This window comes from Numida meleagris, chromosome 2 (assembly GCF_002078875.1).
Source record: "Numida meleagris isolate 19003 breed g44 Domestic line chromosome 2, NumMel1.0, whole genome shotgun sequence".
Taxonomy (NCBI): Eukaryota; Metazoa; Chordata; class Aves; order Galliformes; family Numididae; genus Numida; species Numida meleagris.
The window spans coordinates 138,045,112-138,058,133 of record NC_034410.1 but is presented as its reverse complement, the minus strand read 5'-3'; the positions used below and the strand labels follow the sequence as shown (position 1 = coordinate 138,058,133).

Sequence of the window (13,022 nt, the reverse complement as noted above, 5' to 3'; positions counted from 1 at the left end):
TTTTTCTTTTTCTTTTTTTCTTTTCTGCACTTTGGCCACAACAACCCAGGCAACTATACAGGCTTGAGGCAGAGCAGCTGGAAGACTGTGTGGAGGAAACGGACTTGGGTGTGTTGGTTGATGCTCACCTGAACATGAGCCAGCAGTGTGCCCAGGTGGCCAAGAAGGCCAATGGCATCCTGGTTTGTATCAGAAATATTGTTGCCAGCAGGAACAGGGAGGTGATCATCCCTCTGTATTCAGCACTGGTGAGGCCGCACCTTGAGTACTGTGTTCAGTTTTGGGCCCCTCCCTACAAGAAAGACATTGAGGCCCTGGAGCATGTCGGTAGAATGGCAACAAAGCTGGTGAGGTGTCTGGAGCACAAGCCTTATGGGGAGCAGCTGAGGAAACTGGGATTGTTTAGTGTGGAAATAGGAGGCTCAGGGGAGACCTTGTAGCTGTATACAACTCCCTGAAAGGAGATTGTGGCGAAGTGGGAGTAGGTCTCTTCTCCTATGTAACTAACAATAGGATTTGAGGGAATGGCCTCAAGTTGCTCAGGGGAGATTCAGGCTGGACATTAGGAAAAACTTGTTCTCTGAAAGAGTCATGAGGTCCTGGAATGGACTGCCCAGGGAGGTGGTGAAGTCACCATTCCTTGAGGTGTTCAGTCTGCAGAAGAGGAGGCTCAGGGGAGACCTTATCACTCTCTATAACTACTTGAAAGGAGGTTGTAGTGAGCTGGGGGTCAGCCTCTTCTCTCGTGTAACTAGTGACAGGACAAGGGGGAATGGCCTCAAGTTGCGCCAGGGGAGATTTAGGCTGGACGTTAGGAAATACTACTTTTCTGAAAGAGTGGTCAGGTGCTGGAATGGGCTGCCCAGGGAGGTAGTTGAATCACCGTCCCTGGAGGTGTTCAAGAAGCATTTAGATGTTGTGCTAAGGGACGTAGTTTAGAGGGGAAATATTGGTGGATGGTGAACAGTTGAACTAGATGACCTTGGAGGTCTTTTCCAATCACGGTGATTCTATGATTCAGTAATGGCAAATTTCTAATTCTTAGTGGCAGCCTGGAGGGGACAACCATGGGACTTGAGAAAGTGTAGAGGGATGCAGTTTGTTCAGGAGGTACAAGGGAAAAGAATGGAGGTACTGGGTACCAAGTGCTGGTGTTCAGGAAGGAGCAGGAAAAAGACAAGGTGAACACTTCTGCTGGAGGGAAAAGAAGAAGAGCATGGACAGTTATCATAGATGTTGAACTTTCTGTTGATCACCTACTTGGGACAGACAGTAGATAGACTTTTCTGTGCAGCTCGAAGATTTATCAGTAGGACAACTTTTTTTAGTGGTAACACATGCTAAGCACTTTCATACCTCTCAATACCTTTCATACCAAAAGCAACACAGACAGATATAGATGGACTGTTACATTTCTGGATACCATGAAAGTGAAGCTGTTTGAAAAGATGGGAGGTAATGGGCAGAGTAGCAGATGCTTTAAACTTGTTTCTGGATAATAGATAAGAACAGCTTGAGAATCCAAAGAGTATATGGCAATTTGGATGAAAGCAAGCATGAAATGATCAAGTTCATTATTCCAGGGGAAAAAGCAAGAACAGCTGAATATGGATAACGTATCCAAAAAAAGTAGACTTCAGCAAACTTGGGGAACTGGTAAGTAAGGTCTCTGAGGAAAATAATCTCATGGATAAAGGAATGCAGGAAACCTGGCAGTTACTAAACCTATTTTAAAGGCAAATTCCTCTAATGTAGAAGACAGATTGGAAACAGAGTGAGAGAGATGTATAATTGCCTCTTCAAAGACCTGAAAATGAAAAAGGCTTGACAAATGGAGAACGCAGGGACCCCAAGCAGAGTTTCCACTGGATTTCTTTTCCTACTGTAAGGTGAAGCTAGAAAGGGAGCAGGCCAGGGACCAGCTTGGAAGAGTCCCTGCTGAGTGCTGCTGCAGAAAGGTCTGTCATGGGATGTTGTACAGGGGAGTGTGCTGTCGGGGTGAGAAGTTGGAGGGCTTATGCATCAGCATGGCACGGAGTGGTGGAGTTATGAATGACGCAAAGGCATGGTGATTCTGCAGTATCTTGAGACTGAAATAAGCACTGTGGGAGACTGGAAGTAGCAAACACACTCGTGGTGGGGACAGTGGTGGGGCCCTCCTGGTGGGGGTAGTGACATGCCAGTGCTTACAGATAGAGGAGGTACTGCAGGTATTGAAGGGAGCCCAAACTTGCCCTGTCACTCACCACCGGCAGGGTTGTATGTACAGCTGATGTTTTACATGCCAGCATCAACTGCCTAATTACTAATGACTTTGCCTGATGGATCAGGAATGGGAAGAGAAGGCGCTGCCGTGTGGATGTGCATGAGGAATCAGGACTGTCAGATGAAGTGCAAGAAGGAGGAAGAGGAGGTGAAGGGAAGGATGAGTTACAGGAAGCCAAGTTAGTGCTGGGTGTCAGAGGAGGCTGGAGCAGCTGCACTGCTAGCTGAGGAGAGCCTGATGTCCAAGATTTACAGCCAGCTGTGCTATCTTCCCACACATTAAATCTCCAGGTCTGGCAGAGAAGAACTCTTTTTCCAAGCCACAGCCCTCAGGAATCTGTTGAGAAATCCTCAGGTCTTTCTGAATAAGGATTTACACCAGGAAACATACTGGCTTATGTCATAGAGACATAAGTATAGTTATCTTAGCAGTATGATTTTCCTTCTGGATATCTTATGGTGGAATAAAATTACCTTAATTTCTGATGTGTTGCAAGTTGCATGGGACATTATGCCATTAAATAAACAGATGCTAAATGATAATGAGCCATTTATTCCTAAGCTGTATCCCTTGATTCTTGGCTGATTTCCACCTGGCCTTCAGGAGACGTGTATGATCAGTGAATGCATGCTTTGCTAGCTTTATAACGCAGATCACTCATTTTAAGGGCAGCAGACCTCAGTGCTCTTTGAAACTGAGACTAACATGCTTGACTTCAGAGTGTTAAAGATATGGTATTAGGAATATGTTTTCTGTACACCAACACCTGATTGTTTTCTTCTCAGTGATACACCTTGCTTGACTGACAAGCTAAGGACATGACTGCATACACCGTAAATAATCATTGGAAGCTTAAATTGGCGACAGTCTGTCCTTGTGTGAACAGCAATTTTCTAAATGTATTTTTTGCGGAGAAACCAATTTCTGGCAATAGTTGAAGTGGGGAAAGTCCTAAAACTCTAAACCCAGAAGGCCCTGACATCAACAGAGCAACACAGAAAATCCCTGTGAGCATATGCAATGCCACCTGCATACACAGGAACAAATGTGTGTTGGCATCTTCCCATCTGCATTCCCTGGTACAGGAGAGGGCAGTAAGCAGGAGAGTAAGAGCAGCCCCAAGCCCTATCTAGTGCGTAGAGCACTTGTGCAGGGCACAGGGCAGGTGGCAGGCAGAACCAGCGCATCGGGACAGACTTTTGGTCCTAAGTTGGGACAATTCTGGTAACAAGTTTTAAGAAAATGTTGACTGAATCACTTTGAAACCTTATGACTAAAACTGTCAGAGAGTTTCAGTGCAGGAACTCTCAGAAACTTTACAGGACCTAGACATACAGCAAAATGTGTTATCTGGCTTGTCTAGCAGCACAACTGAATTTTCTGATAATACATAACCTCAAATACAGCATAATTTGTGTTGCTGTTTTCTCTACCTCGCAGTATGGTTGATGTATCCTGTTTGTTTTCGCTCGATCAGCCGCTATTAATGGGAATAGAATTCAAATGTGCAAAGACCTTTGTTATTGAATTTCAATTGAAGTCTTTTAGGCAGACATAATAAGAACTTGTCAGTATGTGTTAAATAGTTTTACATGTTGTGGTTTCAAATGGAATAAAGGACTGGTGCACATCCCTCAAGCTGACAAAATATCACTTCTACAACAAAAAATGACAAGGATTTTTCAATGTGTTGGTGAATGTAAAACTCCTCCTTGAGCCAGAGGCCATCTAAACAGAGGCATGCTGGCAGGGAATGCACAGATGAAACACTTGCTAGAAGCATAAATGCAGCAAGTGATAATTTGCTGCACTCTTTGAATAACAAATGCTTGAAGCCTGAAATCCTCTGTATTTTTTAATTTGTGTTTTTTGGGGGTTGGAGTCAGAGGATATCCAACTGACCTCTCCTTGAGTCATGAAGAAGACTGCAGCTCAAGACATGCTCCCTTGGCTTTTTTTTTTTAGACCAAGAGTATTTACAGAGCAACCTAATGGATTTAATGCTTTAACATGTAGATATAAAAGGTTCTCAGAGCTCTGTGGGCTCTTCAGTTAGGGAAAGCAAAGTGCCTCATACTCTTTGCTACATCTGTGCTCTGTGCTTTGCATAGCCATTGATGTAAAAGATCATTACAAGAGGTAGGATTTCCTAGCTGTCCAGAGAGCATCTCCAAGACTTCTTCTTAGCAAAGAGTGAGAACAGAAGCTTTTAGACTAAAAATAAAGGCCTGGAACAGGACACCTGGGGTTATCAAGTTCAAATTTCTGCAATTGGAGGCAATGTTGAATTGTTTGTGTTTAATCAAAAGTCAGGATCCATTCAAGTTCAAAACACATACTGATTCCATGATAAACTACAAGCAGGAGTACAAAAGGCCAAAATCTGAAGCTAGCTCTTCCTTTGTATGTCTGTGAGCCTGTGCAAGACTCTTAACAATGTGTCTACTAATACCTTACTGCTGTACTTGGGCAATCCACATTTTTAAGGAGCGTGAGAGAACATAATTGAGAAAAGGAAAATACTCTTGTTGGGTACAGAGAGTAATGGGAAATTAGCTGCTTACCACTTTGAAAAGAGTTATTGTGAATAGCGACACTAAGGAATAAAATGCTGCACATTTGTCCTGAATGTTTAAGATCTACCTGGGTGTTTAAGTAGATTTAACTTTCAAACAGACACTGGAAGAATGAAAAATAGTACAGAATACATGCACAAAACAAACAAATAAACAATCTCCTCCTAAAATATCTACTTAATTTTAGATTGACTTCTTTGTGTTTTCTACCTACAGTGGTAGAAGAGTTTGAATATGCCACATCCACACTGAAGACAACAGAGAACTGTTTGTCCAAGAGAAGGTTTGGAGCATCTAGCCATGAGACAAGGAATCTTCTGGCTGGAGCTTTTCACAATCCATGGGATTATTTTTTATATAAAAGGTACAGTACAAATCACACCTCAGCATCAGTACTTCTTCCATCTGCCTCTGGCAGATTGGTGATGGCTTAGCTGAATGTTGTAAATGTACATGTGGACCTTGCAAAAACCTACATTTCTCTCTTGCTTTTTCTCTCATTGACAGGTCTCCTCACCCTGCAAGTAGTGATGCCAAGTAGTATTACAGCATGCAGAGGAAAAACAGGCAACTCTGCCAGTGATGTGCTGGCACTAGATGTGGTAGAGGCATTCAGGACTCCTACTATGGAGCTGGTCATCTATTAAAAGAAGACAATTTCCTGCCAGACAAGAGCTTTGCTGCATTTAGATATTTTAGCTTATTACACAATAACACCAACTAAATTATTATAATCTCTCTAATGTAATAGCCACTTCTTGGTGTTGTAAGACAGTGGTTCCAGCAGAATTTAACCACTTACCAACTAGCACAGCTGAGCACAGTAGAACTCTCTGCTATGAGTGCTAATTTGTGTTTAACCTCAGTCTGGCTTTTCAGAGCTCCTCAAGGTCATGCTTCGTTAACACCCTGAGTCTTTCCCTTGCTATGGCAGCTATGAAATATTGATGGTGGAAGAGACTTCTGTGTGTTGCAATAATGCTACTCTCTTACTGTCTAATATCACTCTCTGATTTCCTTTTACTAGCCCACTAATCGTAGACAGTTGACCCTCTGGAGAAGGGACCACTGTATTGTAGATGTTCTGATTTTCATAGTTTGGCCATCCTTTTGGAAAGGTGGCATCAGCCATTTGGATACACTCAGAATAATTAATACAAAATTCTGTGAATTTAAATGAATGTAGGTGCTAGACTTCTGCTTGCTAATTATTCTTCTCCATGACTGCTTTGATTGGCTCTAAATAGCTGCTATTTTCTAAGATATAGTAAACAGTGGAGTAGTCTCTTCCTCAATGTTTTGACTTGCATTTCTTCACCTGGAATTAATATTTTTTCTAACCATTACTCCAGACTTGGTGAAACTTCTGAGCATGAGACTCTAACAAAACTAGAGCTAAGCAACTTGGCCATGAGAAAAAAAGTTTGTGAGCATCCAGTGATGAGGACAACCTTCTAACTCTGAACTTTCCCAAGGCACTGGACGTTATGCTTGTGAACTCCAGAGACAAGCTTTTGTGAACTACAGAGACAAGCTTGTAAAGGACATTTTTAGAATTTGTATGGCTTTTTCTTGTCCTCCAATTAGAGCTCAATCAAAGAAATTAGATTTGCACATCTCAGCTAAGGAAAATTCTTCAGGGATCTTGTCTTGCTCGTGTCTGAGTTTGTATTAGGCATAATTCTACTGAAGTTTCTGGAGTTCCACCAGTATTAAAATTGCATTATTGAAGGAAAAGTAGACCCAGAGACTGGAGACTTTTGCTCATGATAACTAAACTTTGTCTAGACTGGGGATTTTGTCCTAATTACTGCCACTGGCTGCTAGCCATTGGTGTTACTACACCATGGTGACCCCTTGCATTGGCAGGTAGTGGTGCTGCTGGTAGAGTTTTGTCAGTTTTAGGCATGGATAATGCTCTCTGCTGGATGTCTTGGCTTTCCCCTTTTGTACCATGTGAGATCTGTTAGTGTTTAGTTGTGTGAGATTAGAACCTGGCAAATATCTGTTATACATGGGGCCCATGGGTTCAGAGACAGGGAAAATACTAAACTCCCCCAAACTTTTCCAGAAATTCTCGAAGCATTTGTAAATTAGCTTTGCTGTCACAAATGGGTCAAATGGAGAACACGTGAAGGTGGTGGAGACCAAAAGTGAATATTAGCATAAGAAAAAATCAGTTCTGGTATTCCAGAATGCTATGGGACAAAAAACAAACAAACAAACAAAAAAAAAAACAAAAAAAAAAAACCTCACCAAGTTTATCAGCCCATCTAACCCCTTTCCCAATAATATATTAAGTCATCTTGCTATACAGTTTGCATTGCTTTGTCTAGCTTAGTTCTTAATGACTCAACTCATGGAGTCTGCACCACTTCCCTAGGGATAGAGTTTTCCACTGTCTGAACTATTACGATATTTTTCCTGATATCCAGACTACGATTTCATTTTATCCCATTATTCTTAGCCTTCTCCTTCTTCTCAAACCCACCTAAACAATTCTCTTATTTGGTACTTACCCCTTTCGAAGTCTCATAGGAATTTCTGTTTCTCTTAGCTGTCCCCAGTCTGTGTGCTCTCATATTTAGTCCGTTGATGTTTTGCAATGAAATATTCTGGATAGTATGAATAAGGATCATGACATGTGTAAAACAAGCAGGGTTGTTTTTCTGCTCTACTTGGCACTGGTGAAAGCCTCAGCTGGCGTAGTGAATTCAGTTTTGGACGCTGCTATTTAAGAAAAGACACTGACAAATTGGAGAAAGCTCAAAGGAGAGTAGCAAAAATGATAAAAGATTTAGAAAATCAGACTTATGAGAAGCAGCTGAGAAAGACAGGCAAGTTCAGTCTGCACAGGAGACTGAAGGAAGACATAATAGCTGTCTGCAAATACATAAAATGATTTGATAAAGGGAACAGGGGCCAGTTATTCTCATTAGTCAGAGAGGAAAGAAGCAGCAGAAATTGATTTAAGCTGCAGAAAGGAAAATTCCGGCTACATATGTGGGAGATGTGTTTCAGCTACTCAATTAGTCAATGGAACAAGCTGCTGTGAAAGGTTACAGAGTTAAAATGGCTACAGATATTCCAGGCTAGACTCAACACAAAACTGTTGGAGCTAATGAAAAAAAAATGCCACCTTGGTTTTGTAAAGGTAACCAGATGGACTGCAGATGACAGTGACTCTCAAGCAAATATCATTTTGTATTGGAAATACAATGTACTCAAATTAATATTAAAATGTATGTGCAAGGACAGAAGCATGAGCAAAAAGAATTTTAATCTCTCTACCTGTACATCTTATAGTGAGGAAGAGAAAGGAGCAGTGTATGGTAATCTTGTGAAGATATTGGGAAGACACAGCGGCAGAGGGTATGAATAACCATAGTTCGCCCATGTGGCAGCTTCAGTTTCAGCTCAAATGTTGTGTGGCTGAATGCGCACCATGCACTGACCGGGTAAATAAGCACAACTGAAAGGGTTAAGAAGAGTCCAAGGCAGGGTGTGGGTAGAGCAAATTTGTGTACGCATTTTTATGGATCAGCTTATCCCATGGGACTTGCCTGAAGTCACTGAGAAAATCCATGGAGGCAGTGGGAGTTGGACCCAGGCGTCTGAATCCTCAGGCCAGCACTTTACTACAAGCCCATCTTTGTAGCATCGATTAATTCCTGCCTCCTTATGAACTCAACAGCCAGCTGACTGATCCTGCCTGGCTCATGTATCTTGAATTCCTGAAAACTTTCATGAGGATCTTTATGTGCATTAAAGAAAAAAATAAAGAGAGAGGAATATAGAATAAGCTGATGATTTCTCCTGTTGTTCTCTAGTCAAAAGATACCACTAGGAGCTGGCATAGATGTGGACTGCACATAAAAAGATCAACATCTCATGAAATGGTAGCTGATGATTGGCAACAAACAAAAAACAGAGCTCCCCTGGAGATGTAGCAGTACCACGAGCCTCCTGCCAGCTGAGCAGCACTGATGCCAACAGTGGAGAAAAAGTAAAGCTCTTTGCTTGTTATTAGAGACCAATTCTTGTAATTGATGTCTGTGCTTTTGATCCTCAGAAGTCAGTGGGGTTCAGGCCTCCTTGAAATAAGAACAGTGTATTTTGCATTGCTTGTGGTATGTTTAACATATTATGGGGCGTTACTCTCTGGCATTGAGTACTGAACTTAAAACAGCATTGCATAATTCACCAAGATTGCATTACTATGAGTTGGCTGGACATTTCATCAGTTCAGGATAACACACAACCTGAAGATGGTTTTAGCACTGCAATTGCAAAAGTGTTAGCTGGGAAGAATCCAGCCTGGCTGTTCAGCATGAATTGCTGTCACTTGTCAGCTGATATGTCTTTATTCTGGTCAGTTACCAAAGTGGAATTGCAATTTTTCCCTCCCATTAGTCGTCACCACTACACAAACTTTATTTGGAGGAAAAGGTCATGGTGAGGACTCTGAGCTGTCCTGGCTGTAGCTCAGGATAAAGAGCAGAAGTACCCAGGCAATTCCCTGGAATAAATTCAAAGACTGTGAATGTAGTTCTGCTTTTTACCTGGCTGTCTGTGGACCACAGGGTCTGTTTAATTGGGAGATGAAGCCCCTTCTGCTGGCTGATGAGAAAGCTGTAGCTTCCAGCACTGCCTGGCACCAAGCCATCCAGGAATGGAAGGGGAATTCCTAAGCAAGCATTCCAGTTAGTTTTTCTCAGATGCTTTGGGCTGTTGGAATTGATTTTGCAGTCTGTGCTTTTGTCCTTTTGAGATTTTCCACTCAGCAAACTGGGAACTATTGTCTTGGGTGTCTCCTACCAGGGGGAAGGAAAGGGGAAAACTTTTTGTGAGAGGGGTGGTTTGACAGCTGCTGAAACCTCAATTGGATGCACACTTGTATTTTTCTTTCTAAGCCTTTTAAAGGGATTCTGCAGATTTAATAAGAAACTGTCTTGGCAGCAGGAATGAGGTGTGACAGAAGCCTTTTCTTGTGATTTATTTTCCTCTAAGCACAGTGCATGTGTCAGACAACATCACCCATGAACAATCAGTACTTTCTCAAAGAGCTATCTTCCTCCTTCCATGGTAGCATCCTGTGTGATGCACATCCGTTGGCTACCTGAATTTGAGAATGTATAATTTTGGTGATGGTTACCTCTGAGCTTAAACCTTGAATGTGGCAGATATTACCAGCCTCTTCTTGTAGCCAGTGCTACAAAGAAGGAAGCTAACAATGCAATTCCTTGGGGCTTGATGCAGAGGCATGATAAGGCGTGATACAGCTTAGATTCCTTACGCATGAGATGAGAAGCAACTCTTCTGCCCATTGTCCAGAATCGTGGGGCTCAATGTTTACTTTTTTTTGTTCTGAAGCTGAGGTTTGAAGGTCCCAAACCAATCCATAGATCTTGGAGAGAATTTTTCACAAGCAGTACTGAGTTGTGCTGGGGTGTGCAGTGTTACACTGGGAAAGCTTTTATTCTGATTTTGGTCCTTGTGGCTTGGAAAAAAAGCCTCAGGGAGTTGATTCAAATATATCTAGATATATTTACTCTCCTTTCTGACTTTCTCTGCAGAAAAATATGACATGATTCGTAGCTCTCCTTTCCTCATTGCCTTCCAGGCCATTTCAAAGTCTATCAGTGTTAATAAGCATTGATTTCTGCAGTTTGGATTAAATCCCAAATAATGATGTAATTCGGTCTTTAATGAGACCACCTCCATTGGTAGATTGTCTGATTATGGTTTGCAGGATTTTTCCCTTAGACTTGACACCTCCTCCAGATGAAGACCGTGATTTCTGGATGCATGATGCCTTCACATGGGTAACCAAAGCTGTGCACCACTATTGCCACTCCAGGAACTGAGAGCAGAGCAAATGAAATTGTCTCTTCCAGTACTTCACTGGAAAAGAATTTCTAGGCAAGCTGCCTAGCAGGCACACTGTACTATGTTCTTAGAAAGCAATAGATCTATTTAGGACTGCCATATCTCTTTGGAATTTACTGTATGAAAAAAAAAAATCCAAAGCCCTTTTGGCAGGAACTGATCAGTGCTGACTGAGATTTGCAGCTTCTGACTGACAAACTAATCCCAGCGTTTCATTAGAAACTGCTTCCTACTAACTGCTGTTTGCATTGCATCTGAATTCAGGGGGATCATGTCAGAAAGAAATGAAGCAGATCTGTTTCTGAATTGTTAGCCCCCCTTCAATCACTTGCACACGCACATACGTATTTATGCATCTGGGTAGATGTTCAGGTTTTTTTGTGTTACATGAAATGAATGTATTCCAGCTTGCTCCTAATCCCTTCTTAGTGAGAGTGTAGATAAACTAAGAGTTTTGATGACTTGTAATTATTTAAGAGAGCAGAGTGGCTTTATTTTTTCAATACATAGGTGGCACAATCTCTATTATAAGCATCAGTTCTTGCTCCAGACTTTTTGTAAAGGTTTTGAACTTTAGTGAGTCATTTTACAGAGCATGGTTCCAGCTTTGTATATTCATCCAATCCACGTCTCCAGCATGCTCTTAAGGGAGTGCATTGTGCTCAGCACCAGGAAGCACCTGATGCACAACTGCAATCCAAGGCACTACGTGGGCATAGCATGAGGGTAAAGCTAATGTCAGTGCTTCAAACGGTGAAGAAAGGCAGGTCCACAACCTTTCCATGTGACAGTGAGGGAGGTCAACTCTGTACAGGCTTCCTGGTACTGGAGCTGGGGTTCTGAAGGGAGATATGGTTTGTCCTTTGCATGTGAGACTGTCCCTTATTGGCACAGTTTCACCTTATACTGGATGTGAACTCTAATAATGTTCAAAGAGGGAATGGACCATTGGGAACAACTTACTACGTAGCTGTGGACAATAATATTTCATCTTAAAGCACATTTCCAAGTCTTGATTTGAGGATTCTGAAGTACGAAGATATTGATCATCATGTGGAAAGTTCTCAGACAGTCCCTGGGGAACTCAGCTATGTCAAGTCCTTGAGAATAAATCATATGGAAAACAGTAAACAGTTACCTGGAAGAAGAGAAGCAGCAGATGGTGCAGCAGATCTTCATAGTCTACTCAGCCATTAGACTGAAAGCTCTTAAGAGCAACAGAGCTATCACTCACAATGTGCTTGTAAGGCCTCCAGCACTGTGATGTCTGTACCTTCTTGTGACATTTAGATGCTCCATGAAGGACATACCGAACAGTATAGTGTGAAAAAGGAAAATCAGAAATGGAAATAATTTGCTGAAACTTGGGTTAGCTGTAGTCTGCTAAAATAATTTTGCTCTAAGTCCAGCCTTTTAAGACATACAGACTCTCTTGTCCTGTAGCAAAATTAAAGTATGAGCAATCAGTATCCCCCAGAGAAAGTGGCTTATGCAGGCAGTAGCTTAAAAGTAAAATAAGAATCATTCAGATCTCTGGGTCTGTAACTCTAACCACTGCAAGTTTGGAAATTTAATGGAATTATTGTCCGTGAAGATGGCAAAACAACAATATATATATATATATATATATTTCCCCTCTTCATATGTACCACAACATATGTTTCTGAAGTTGCACAGTTGTGATGCTCTTGTGATGTAAACTTTATAATTGTGAGATACAATTCATTATTAAAACTTCAAACCTTTTTCTGTGCTGTTGTTTGAGCCAATGAAAAGCAATGTGTTCTTTTTAATAAGTACATTTTAGAAGCACTTTTGTTTATGTGTTGTATGTGCACAGAGATGTACTTCCTGACTAATGAAAGATGTTTCATGATTCTTTTCTTTTCTTTTTGATTTTTAAACATAATTATTCAGGTGCATAGTCCATCAGAGTAATTTGGCATTTTCATGTGCAAATCCCAGGTCTAGCTTCAGCAAGATAAAACAAAAAAGTTGCAGGTGGATCTTGTTTAACACCTAATTTTTGGTGAGAAGCATTTAAGTGTATCAATTATGTTCTCAGCTCCAGCTATTCTCACCAGCATTTTAACTAATACAGCCACAAATTCAGAAAGACTACAACTGTGAGCATGAAGAGTTCAGATTTTGAATGAGATTTTGAAGTAGGACAGCAAGGACAAGGTCGTATTTTGCATGGGCTGGTTGTAGAAGGAAGGTGGTCAGTGGTTTTCACAGCTCAGGTCAGTTTGAGTTTGGAGCTACGCCACTCTTACTATAAATATGAAGTG

The 13,022-nt window shown here is 41.5% G+C and overlaps 1 long non-coding RNA gene across 1 annotated transcript in view; it reads left to right on the top strand.

Annotated features, from left to right (window-relative positions):
• LOC110395087 overlaps nucleotides 1-12,277 on the top strand; it is a 23,239-nt gene extending 10,962 nt beyond the window's left edge. The window contains exons 2-3 of the long non-coding RNA XR_002436147.1: nucleotides 5,059-5,206; nucleotides 5,350-12,277. This is a non-coding gene — a long non-coding RNA (uncharacterized LOC110395087). The remainder of the gene's footprint in view (nucleotides 1-5,058; nucleotides 5,207-5,349) is intronic.